The following is an 11,324-nucleotide window of genomic DNA, read 5'->3' as shown; positions in this document are numbered from 1 at the left end:
TTGCCCTCCTGCTTCTTGTGCCACCCTGTCTGTTTACGTGGGCGACTGCCGTGATGTTTTTCCCACTGGATCAATACCGGCTGACCTTGAAGCAGAGGTCTTGCTAAGCTTAGAGCATTATAAAATTACCCTTAGCTCCAGTATATTTATGTGGAGAAAAATCTCCAGACTTGATCACACTCCCTGGAAATTTTTTCCTTGTGTGACTGCTCCCCAGCCTCTCGGGCTGGCCTCCGTGGTCACCAGCATCCAATCCTGAATGCCGAATCTGCGGCCCTCTAGAAGATGAGCACTCTGTAACCACCACAGGAGAGACACCCTTGTCCTTGGATATAGGGTTATCCGCTGATGCATCTGAAGATGCGATCCGGACCATTTGTCCAGCAGATCCCACTGAAAAGTTCTTGCGTGAAATCTGCCGAATGGAATTGCTTCGTAGGAAGCCTCTTTTCCTGGTTTTAGGAGGTTCCTGACTAGCTCGGATAACTCCCTGGCTTTCTCTTCCGGGAGAAACACCTTTTTCTGGACTGTGTCCAGAATCATCCCTAGGCACAGCAGACGTGTCGTCGGGAACAGCTGCGATTTTGGAATATTTAGAATCCACCCGTGCTGTTGTAGCAGTATCCGAGATAGTGCTACTCCGACCTCCAACTGTTCCCTGGACTTTGCCCTTATCAGGAGATCGTCCAAGTAAGGGATAATTAAGACGCCTTTTCTTTGAAGAAGAATCATCATTTCGGCCATTACCTTGGTAAAGACCCGGGGTGCCGTGGACAATCCAAACGGCAGCGTCTGAAACTGATAGTGACAGTTCTGTACCACGAACCTGAAGTACCCTTAGTGAGAAGGGCAAATTTGGGACATGGAGGTAAGCATCCCTGATGTCCCGGGACACTATATAGTCCCCTTCTTCCTGGTTCGTTATCACTGCTCTGAGTGACTCCATCTTGATTTGAACCTTTGTAAGTGTAAAACAGAATGCAAGTTGCTCATATCAATTTGACAATATACTTCAGGTGCTTGAAAGGGAGGGGTAATTCTAAGCAAGAGACAGGATGGGGATTAACCCCTGGTGTCCCCCAGCACACCAAACTATATGGGTAACATGACTTGAAAACCTACATATAATAGAAATCCAGAGGTCTTCGTTACATATATCTGCAGAAATATGGCAAAGCCACCAGGCCTCGACAAGGCTCCTCTGATGCTGGTGGTCCTAAACCTAATACTATATCTGGGCCTGGGGTGCAGAACCCCACAAACCGGCATAGGCCAGCCACCCCAGGGCAGCACACATGTGAGAAGGTAAAGTGTTAGTATGTGTTAATTAAAGGGAACGCAAAATCTGTATACAAAAAGTGATACACAAGTGACGGTGTAATTAAAAGACCTAAAGGATTAATAACAGTGTTAAGGGGGGTGCTAAATAAATATAATAGTGTGCTACCCCACAGCAGCCCAGCCACTCCAATCAGGGGGAACCGCACCCCAGACCCATTTCCAGTACTAATAATAATAATAATAATAATAATAATAATAATAATAATAGCCCTTCTGGGTCATACTAAATATAGTGCCACATGATAATGGCACCTAACAGATATACCCAAATTGAGAGCTAACTTACCTGGAGCCACCCCTGGGATCTCCATATGGCACTGTAGGAACCAGCATGCCCTCCAAACACTGGTCCCATCTATGCCTCTCATACTAGCAAAACAGAATGCAAGTTGCTCATATCAATTTGACAATATACTTCAGGTGCTTGAAAGGGAGGGGTAATTCTAAGCAAGAGACAGGATGGGGATTAACCCCTGGTGTCCCCCAGCACACCAAACTATATGGGTAACATGACTTGAAAACCTACATATAATAGAAATCCAGAGGTCTTCGTTACATATATCTGCAGAAATATGGCAAAGCCACCAGGCCTCGACAAGGCTCCTCTGATGCTGGTGGTCCTAAACCTAATACTATATCTGGGCCTGGGGTGCAGAACCCCACAAACCGGCATAGGCCAGCCACCCCAGGGCAGCACACATGTGAGAAGGTAAAGTGTTAGTATGTGTTAATTAAAGGGAACGCAAAATCTGTATACAAAAAGTGATACACAAGTGACGGTGTAATTAAAAGACCTAAAGGATTAATAACAGTGTTAAGGGGGGTGCTAAATAAATATAATAGTGTGCTACCCCACAGCAGCCCAGCCACTCCAATCAGGGGGAACCGCACCCCAGACCCATTTCCAGTACTAATAATAATAATAATAATAATAATAATAATAGCCCTTCTGGGTCATACTAAATATAGTGCCACATGATAATGGCACCTAACAGATATACCCAAATTGAGAGCTAACTTACCTGGAGCCACCCCTGGGATCTCCATATGGCACTGTAGGAACCAGCATGCCCTCCAAACACTGGTCCCATCTATGCCTCTCATACTAGCAAAACAGAATGCAAGTTGCTCATATCAATTTGACAATATACTTCAGGTGCTTGAAAGGGAGGGGTAATTCTAAGCAAGAGACAGGATGGGGATTAACCCCTGGTGTCCCCCAGCACACCAAACTATATGGGTAACATGACTTGAAAACCTACATATAATAGAAATCCAGAGGTCTTCGTTACATATATCTGCAGAAATATGGCAAAGCCACCAGGCCTCGACAAGGCTCCTCTGATGCTGGTGGTCCTAAACCTAATACTATATCTGGGCCTGGGGTGCAGAACCCCACAAACCGGCATAGGCCAGCCACCCCAGGGCAGCACACATGTGAGAAGGTAAAGTGTTAGTATGTGTTAATTAAAGGGAACGCAAAATCTGTATACAAAAAGTGATACACAAGTGACGGTGTAATTAAAAGACCTAAAGGATTAATAACAGTGTTAAGGGGGGTGCTAAATAAATATAATAGTGTGCTACCCCACAGCAGCCCAGCCACTCCAATCAGGGGGAACCGCACCCCAGACCCATTTCCAGTACTAATAATAATAATAATAATAATAATAATAATAATAATAGCCCTTCTGGGTCATACTAAATATAGTGCCACATGATAATGGCACCTAACAGATATACCCAAATTGAGAGCTAACTTACCTGGAGCCACCCCTGGGATCTCCATATGGCACTGTAGGAACCAGCATGCCCTCCAAACACTGGTCCCATCTATGCCTCTCATACTAGCAAAACAGAATGCAAGTTGCTCATATCAATTTGACAATATACTTCAGGTGCTTGAAAGGGAGGGGTAATTCTAAGCAAGAGACAGGATGGGGATTAACCCCTGGTGTCCCCCAGCACACCAAACTATATGGGTAACATGACTTGAAAACCTACATATAATAGAAATCCAGAGGTCTTCGTTACATATATCTGCAGAAATATGGCAAAGCCACCAGGCCTCGACAAGGCTCCTCTGATGCTGGTGGTCCTAAACCTAATACTATATCTGGGCCTGGGGTGCAGAACCCCACAAACCGGCATAGGCCAGCCACCCCAGGGCAGCACACATGTGAGAAGGTAAAGTGTTAGTATGTGTTAATTAAAGGGAACGCAAAATCTGTATACAAAAAGTGATACACAAGTGACGGTGTAATTAAAAGACCTAAAGGATTAATAACAGTGTTAAGGGGGGTGCTAAATAAATATAATAGTGTGCTACCCCACAGCAGCCCAGCCACTCCAATCAGGGGGAACCGCACCCCAGACCCATTTCCAGTACTAATAATAATAATAATAATAATAATAATAATAGCCCTTCTGGGTCATACTAAATATAGTGCCACATGATAATGGCACCTAACAGATATACCCAAATTGAGAGCTAACTTACCTGGAGCCACCCCTGGGATCTCCATATGGCACTGTAGGAACCAGCATGCCCTCCAAACACTGGTCCCATCTATGCCTCTCATACTAGCAAAACAGAATGCAAGTTGCTCATATCAATTTGACAATATACTTCAGGTGCTTGAAAGGGAGGGGTAATTCTAAGCAAGAGACAGGATGGGGATTAACCCCTGGTGTCCCCCAGCACACCAAACTATATGGGTAACATGACTTGAAAACCTACATATAATAGAAATCCAGAGGTCTTCGTTACATATATCTGCAGAAATATGGCAAAGCCACCAGGCCTCGACAAGGCTCCTCTGATGCTGGTGGTCCTAAACCTAATACTATATCTGGGCCTGGGGTGCAGAACCCCACAAACCGGCATAGGCCAGCCACCCCAGGGCAGCACACATGTGAGAAGGTAAAGTGTTAGTATGTGTTAATTAAAGGGAACGCAAAATCTGTATACAAAAAGTGATACACAAGTGACGGTGTAATTAAAAGACCTAAAGGATTAATAACAGTGTTAAGGGGGGTGCTAAATAAATATAATAGTGTGCTACCCCACAGCAGCCCAGCCACTCCAATCAGGGGGAACCGCACCCCAGACCCATTTCCAGTACTAATAATAATAATAATAATAATAATAGCCCTTCTGGGTCATACTAAATATAGTGCCACATGATAATGGCACCTAACAGATATACCCAAATTGAGAGCTAACTTACCTGGAGCCACCCCTGGGATCTCCATATGGCACTGTAGGAACCAGCATGCCCTCCAAACACTGGTCCCATCTATGCCTCTCATACTAGCAAAACAGAATGCAAGTTGCTCATATCAATTTGACAATATACTTCAGGTGCTTGAAAGGGAGGGGTAATTCTAAGCAAGAGACAGGATGGGGATTAACCCCTGGTGTCCCCCAGCACACCAAACTATATGGGTAACATGACTTGAAAACCTACATATAATAGAAATATTGTAAGTTTGTAAGTGTTCAAATTTTTTTAGATTTAGAATAGGTCTCACCTAGCCTTCTGGCTTCAGTACCACAATATAGTGTGGAATAATATCCCTTTCCTTGTTGTAGGAGGGGTAATTTGATTATCACCTGCTGGGAATACAGCTTGTGAATTGTTTCCCATACTGCCTCCTTGTCGGAGGGAGACCTTGGTAAAGCAGACTTCAGGAGCCTGCGAGGGGGAAACGTCTCGACATTCCAATCTGTACCCCTGGGATACTACTTGTAGGATCCAGGGGTCCTGTACGGTCTCAGCGTCATGCTGAGAGCTTGTCAGAAGCGGTGGAACGCTTCTGTTCCTGGGAATGGGCTGCCTGCTGCAGTCTTCTTCCCTTTCCTCTATCCCTGGGCAGATATGACTCTTATAGGGACGAAAGGACTGAGGCTGAAAAGACGGTGTCTTTTTCTGCAGAGATGTGACTTAGGGTAAAAACGGTGGATTTTCCAGCAGTTGCCGTGGCCACCAGGTCCGATGGACCGACCCCAAATAACTCCTCTTCCTTTATACGGCAATACACCTTTGTGCCGTTTGGAATCTGCATCACCTGACCACTGTCGTGTCCATAAACATCTTGTGGCAGATATGGACATCGCACTTACTCTTGATGCCAGAGTGCAAATATCCCTCTGTGCATCTCGTATATATAGAAATGCATCCTTTAAATGCTCTATAGTCAATAAAATACTGTCCCTGTCAAGGGTATCAATATTTTTAGTCAGGGAATCCGACCAAGCCACCCCAGCTCTGCACATCCAGGCTGAGGCGATCGCTGGTCGCAGTATAACACCAGTATGTGTGTATATACTTTTTATGATATTTTCCAGCCTCCTGTCAGCTGGCTCCTTGAGGACGGCCCTATCTATAGACGGTACCGCCACTTGTTTTGATAAGCGTGTGAGCGCCTTATCCACCCTAAGGGGTGTTTCCCAACGCGCCCTAACTTCTGGCGGGAAAGGGTATACCGCCAATAATTTTCTATCGGGGGGAACCCACGCATCATCACACACTTCCTTTAATTTATCTGATTCAGGAAAAACTACAGGTAGTTTTTTCACATCCCACATAATACCCTCTTTTGTGGTACTTGTAGTATCAGAAATATGTAACACCTCCTTCATTGCCCTTAACATGTAACGTGTGGCCCTAAAGGGAAATACGTTTGTTTCTTCACCGTCGACAGTGAAATCAGTGTCCGTGTCTGTGTCTGTCGACCGACTGAGGTAAAAGGACGTTTTAACGCCCCTGACGGTGTTTGAGACGCCTGGACAGGTACTAATTTGTTTGCCAGCCGTCTCATGTCGCCAACCGACCTTGCCGCGTGTTGACATTATCACGTAATTCCATAAATAAGCCATCCATTCCGGTGTCGACTCCCTAGAGAGTGACATCACCATTACAGGCAATTTGCTCCGCCTCCTCACCAACATCGTCCTCATACATGTCGACACACACGTACCGACATATAGCACACACACACAGGGAATGCTCTGATAGAGGACAGGACCCCACTAGCCCCTTGGGGAGACAGAGGGAGAGTTTGCCAGCACACACCAAAGCGCTATATTTTACAGGGATAGCCTTATAATAAGTGCTCCCTTATAGCTGCTTTTATAAAATCACAATTTCGCCAAATTTTGCCCCCCCTCTCTTGATTTAACCCTGTTTCTGTAGTGCAGTGCAGGGGAGAGCCTGGGAGCCTTCCTGACCAGCGGAACTGTGTGAGGAAATGGCGCTGTGTGCTGAGGAGATAGGCCCCGCCCCCTTTTCGGCGGGCTCGTCTCCCGCTTAAAAATGGATTCTGGCAGGGGTTAAATATCTCCATATAGCCCCGGAGGCTATATGTGAGGTATTTTTTGCCAAAAAAAGGATTTTCATTGCTGCCCAAGGCGCCCCCCCCCAGCGCCCTGCACCCTCAGTGACTGCCGTGTGAAGTGTGCTGAGAGCAATGGCGCACAGCTGCAGTGCTGTGCGCTACCTTAAGAAGACTGAGGAGTCTTCTGCCGCCGATTCTGGACCTTCTTCTCTTTTCAGCATCTGCAAGGGGGCCGGCGGCGAGGCTCCGGTGACCATCCAGGCTGTACCTGTGATCGTCCCTCTGGAGCTAATGTCCAGTAGCCAAAGAAGCCAATCCATCCTGCACGCAGGTGAGTTCACTTCTTCTCCCCTAAGTCCCTCGATGCAGTGATCCTGTTGCCAGCAGGACTCACTGTAAAATAAAAAACCTAAGCTAAACTTTTCTAAGCAGCTCTTTAGGAGAGCCACCTAGACTGCACCCTTCTCGGCCGGGCACAAAAACCTAACTGAGGCTTGGAGGAGGGTCATAGGGGGAGGAGCCAGGGCACACCACCTGATCCTAAAGCTTTACTTTTTGTGCCCTGTCTCCTGCGGAGCCGCTATTCCCCATGGTCCTTTCAGGAACCCCAGCATCCACTAGGACGATAGAGAAATATATATATCATTGATAAAAGTTCCTTTAGTTCTTATACTCACCGGATAATGGTGAGATCAAGTGTTTTACAAACTTAGAGGGAGATTTATCAAAGCTTGCAGAGGGATTAAGTATCAATCAATTAGCTCCTGTAACATAACAAATGTTGATTGGTTAGTACTTTATTTCTCTCTACTTTATCTCCAAGCTTTGATAAATTTACCCCTTACTTAACCACAGGGCCGGACTCGCCATCTGGCACTTCTGGCAAATGCCAGAAGGGCCGATGACCAGGTGGGCCGGTCTGACTGCTTGCCTGAACGAGTAGCCCCGCACCCCTTTCAAAACTCCCGGCGCCTACGTCTGGCCGCTGCTCTCCTCTTCCCTCTCACCTTCCCAGAATGCAAGTGTGAGCGCGACGTCTCTCTTGTTTGCGCGGCCGCTCCTGATTGGCTGCTGGTCTGTGGCAGATTTGAAATAGTAGCACCGCGGTCATAGGGGCCGCACTGCAGTGCCGCTGACCACATCCTCCTCCGTTGCACCGCTGCCGCTGTCTGCCTCCTCTTCCTCTGTATCGGTGCTGCCCTCAGTCTCCGTGTGCTATAATGTGAATTTCGGCTCATACCGTGTGCTATAATGCGAATTTCGGCTCATATCGTGTGCTATAATGTGAATTTTGGCTCATACCGTGTGCTATAATGTGAATTTTGGCTCATATCGTGTGCTATAATGTGAATTTTGTCTCATTCCGTGTACTATAATGTGAATTTTGGCTCATTCCGTGTGCTATAATGTGAATTTCGGCTCATTCCGTGTGCTATAATGTGAAAGGGGCACCAGTACTAGATAGTATAAGGGGTCCTACTATTGTGGTGCATAATGTGTATATGGTGTGGTAAACGACACTAAAGGACCCGCCCCCTTTTGAGTGGCCACGCCCCTTGTATACATTTTGGAGTGTGCATGTGGACTTTTTTATGTTGGGAAAACGAGGAGATGTGTTAGGGTTAGATGGGCCGAGCACATCTATAATATTCACAAGGGTTTGGATACCCAGTCAGTTTCATCTCACTTTAAAAAAGTAGACGAGTCAAAAGAATGATTTTTGAAATCATTCTGTGGAATTCAGATGATTCTCCCAAAATGGCGAACTAGAGATGTGCAGAAAAGGTTGTCACAAGTAGAAAACAGATGGATTCACCGCTTGAATACCCTTACACCGAGGAGTTTAAACGGTGAATTTGAATTAAAATGTTTCCTGACATAAATTCCTCTCATTTACTTCTTTTTCACTATCTCTTGTATTTATTGTTTTGATTTTTTATGTGGAAAGGGTATTTGTGATCCACGGAATTATAAATATTTTCATATGGTAATTTTGTTTTTATTATATCTTTTATGGTCATAATGATGGACACTATGTGGACTAAAAACTCTGGGACAATGCTGCTATTTGTTTCATGGACCCTTCTACTGGTATTATTGATGGTAATACTCCCAATTAAGATATTTTCGGTGAAGTCCGTTGCTGGAACGCAAATACAGTGACTTCCGGCTGCCCTTTAGCCGCATCTGGAACGCAAATACAGAAACTTCCGGAAATTGATGAACCGCATGACGAACTTCCGCTTCCGGCGGCGACGCTCCCCGGGGCGGGAGCAGATCTTTGCCGCAAGTGTTTTCAGCTGCTACCCCTCGTTAAAAGGGTTTAAATAGTCATGCTTTAGACCCCACAGCCATGCTTCTGACGAAGGATGAATCCCGTCCGAAACGTGTTAAGCGTGGCTGTGTTATTTACCTGGACTCCTGCACTCATCTACCTGCTGTAAGGGTGAACTGTCTAATGGTGTGGCGGTGGGCATCCGGAGCTCATCCCCAAGAAAGATCTCAGCGATGGTGATGTGTCATATGGAGATCATGATATGCTGTTTTTAAATTGTTTTTCTGTACGTGCAACCTGTAAAAATTAAATGTGTCTCATTTTAAAGGCTTGCTACACTATATTTGTGTTTTCTTATAAGTGTCTCCAGCTATTGTCCTTGCAAGAGGATTAGGAGGCACTTATATTCATTCTTTTAGATTCTGGGTTGGCCATGGCACAAATGATCACTGCTGATTTTCCCTGAGAAGGAAGAATCCTTGTGTGACCATTTGTGATTGCATCCTATAAGGAGCATAAAGGACATCTCAGTTTCTTTTTATGGTGAATCAACCTTTTATATATCATTTTCACATGGGTGATATCTAACATGGTTACTGGAGAGCGCTACTATTAATGTACATTTCTTTTCCTCATTTATGTCCATCTGACAGGTGTTGGTCATCAACTCATCAGTATAATAGAATATTATCAATGTGCAGAGGGACCCATGGACCATAGAAAGATGTGTGTGCATTCTATCAAACCCAATGTAAGTCTAAAGGATCCAACCTAAATCATCTACTCCTGAGGAAAATGTGAGCACTTCCAATTAAAACGCGTTGAGCTTTCTTTTAAACACATATCAAATGGACATTTCCATCCGGACCAGCTTCATTATAGAAAGGATCACTTCATCATCCCAGATCCACCACTGTACCTGCATAGTAGAAGCTAAACCCACCATCCAGCAGGCAAAATACGGCATACATAGATTGGGTAATATAACACCATACACTCTATTTTTCTGGGCAATATACCGGATTGTTGGACATACTTTTGCTCCATGTAGTGACTGTGGACCTTATTCAGCTTCAGCTGGCTGCGATCGCATGCTGGGGGCCATGCAGCATGCAAATACCCGTCAGCAATGCGATCACAATGCAATTGTGATTGCATTGTGGATTTGTGGAAGTCCCACCACTACCTCCGCAGCCAGGCTGCAAAGACAGGTGCAGCGCCGGAATTTTTTTTATTAGGGTGGCTGTGTGTGACAGCCGCCCCGATAACACTCCAAGCACGCCAACATTTTTCACAGAATACTCCTCCCCAATGTCTAGACCCCACCCACCCAATGTCCTCAGCTGTCAATCTACTCGCAATATGACAGCATGCGCATTGTACAGCACAGATCGGGAGTATGCGATTGCAGCACATCTCCAACCCGTGCTTAATAGGGCCCTGTGGCCCAAGATTCTATTAAAGGAGATATGTGATCTCTATCTCTAGTGCGCTATTAAACTGCCAACATCTTCTTGGTGTGCTTTCTCTAACGTCCTAGTGGATGCTGGGGACTCCGTAAGGACCATGGGGAATAGACGGGCTCCGCAGGAGACTGGGCACTCTAAGAAAGATTTAGTACTACTGGTGTGCACTGGCTCCTCCCTCTATGCCCCTCCTCCAGACCTCAGTTAGAATCTGTGCCCGGACAGAGCTGGGTGCATTTTAGTGAGCTCTCCTGAGCTTGCTAATAGGAAAGTATTTTAGTTAGGTTTTTTATTTTCAGAGCGCTTCTGCTGGCAACAGACTCTCTGCTACGTGGGACTGAGGGGAGAGAAGCAAACCTACTAACTGCGGCTAGGTTGCGCTTCTTAGGCTACTGGACACCATTAGCTCCAGAGGGATCGAACACAGGAACCTAACCTTGGTCGTCCGTTCCCGGAGCCGCGCCGCTGTACCCCTCGCAGAGCCAGAAGACAGAAGCCGGCGGGTTGAAGCAAGAAGACGTCAAAATCGGCGGCAGATGACTCCTGTCTTCATATGAGGTAGCGCACAGCACTGCAGCTGTGCGCCATTGCGCCCACACTAACCCACACACTCCGGTCACTGTAGGGTGCAGGGCGCAGGGGGGGGCGCCCTGGGCAGCAATTAAGTACCTCCTGGCAAAAGCAGCATATATACAGTTGGACACTGTTATATGCATGAGCCCCCGCCATTATTTTTACACAAAATCGCGGGACAGAAGCCCGCCGCTGAGGGGGCGGGGCCTTCTTCCTCAGCACTCACCAGCGCCATTTTCTCTCCACAGCTCCGCTTAGAGGAAGCTCCCCAGGCTCTCCCCTGCAGACGATAGAGAGGGTGAAAAAGAGAGGGGGGGCACATAAATTTG

Source organism: Pseudophryne corroboree, chromosome 3 (genome assembly GCF_028390025.1).
Source record: "Pseudophryne corroboree isolate aPseCor3 chromosome 3, aPseCor3.hap2, whole genome shotgun sequence".
NCBI classification, from domain to species: Eukaryota; Metazoa; Chordata; class Amphibia; order Anura; family Myobatrachidae; genus Pseudophryne; species Pseudophryne corroboree.
Note: the sequence above shows the minus strand (reverse complement) of the source record.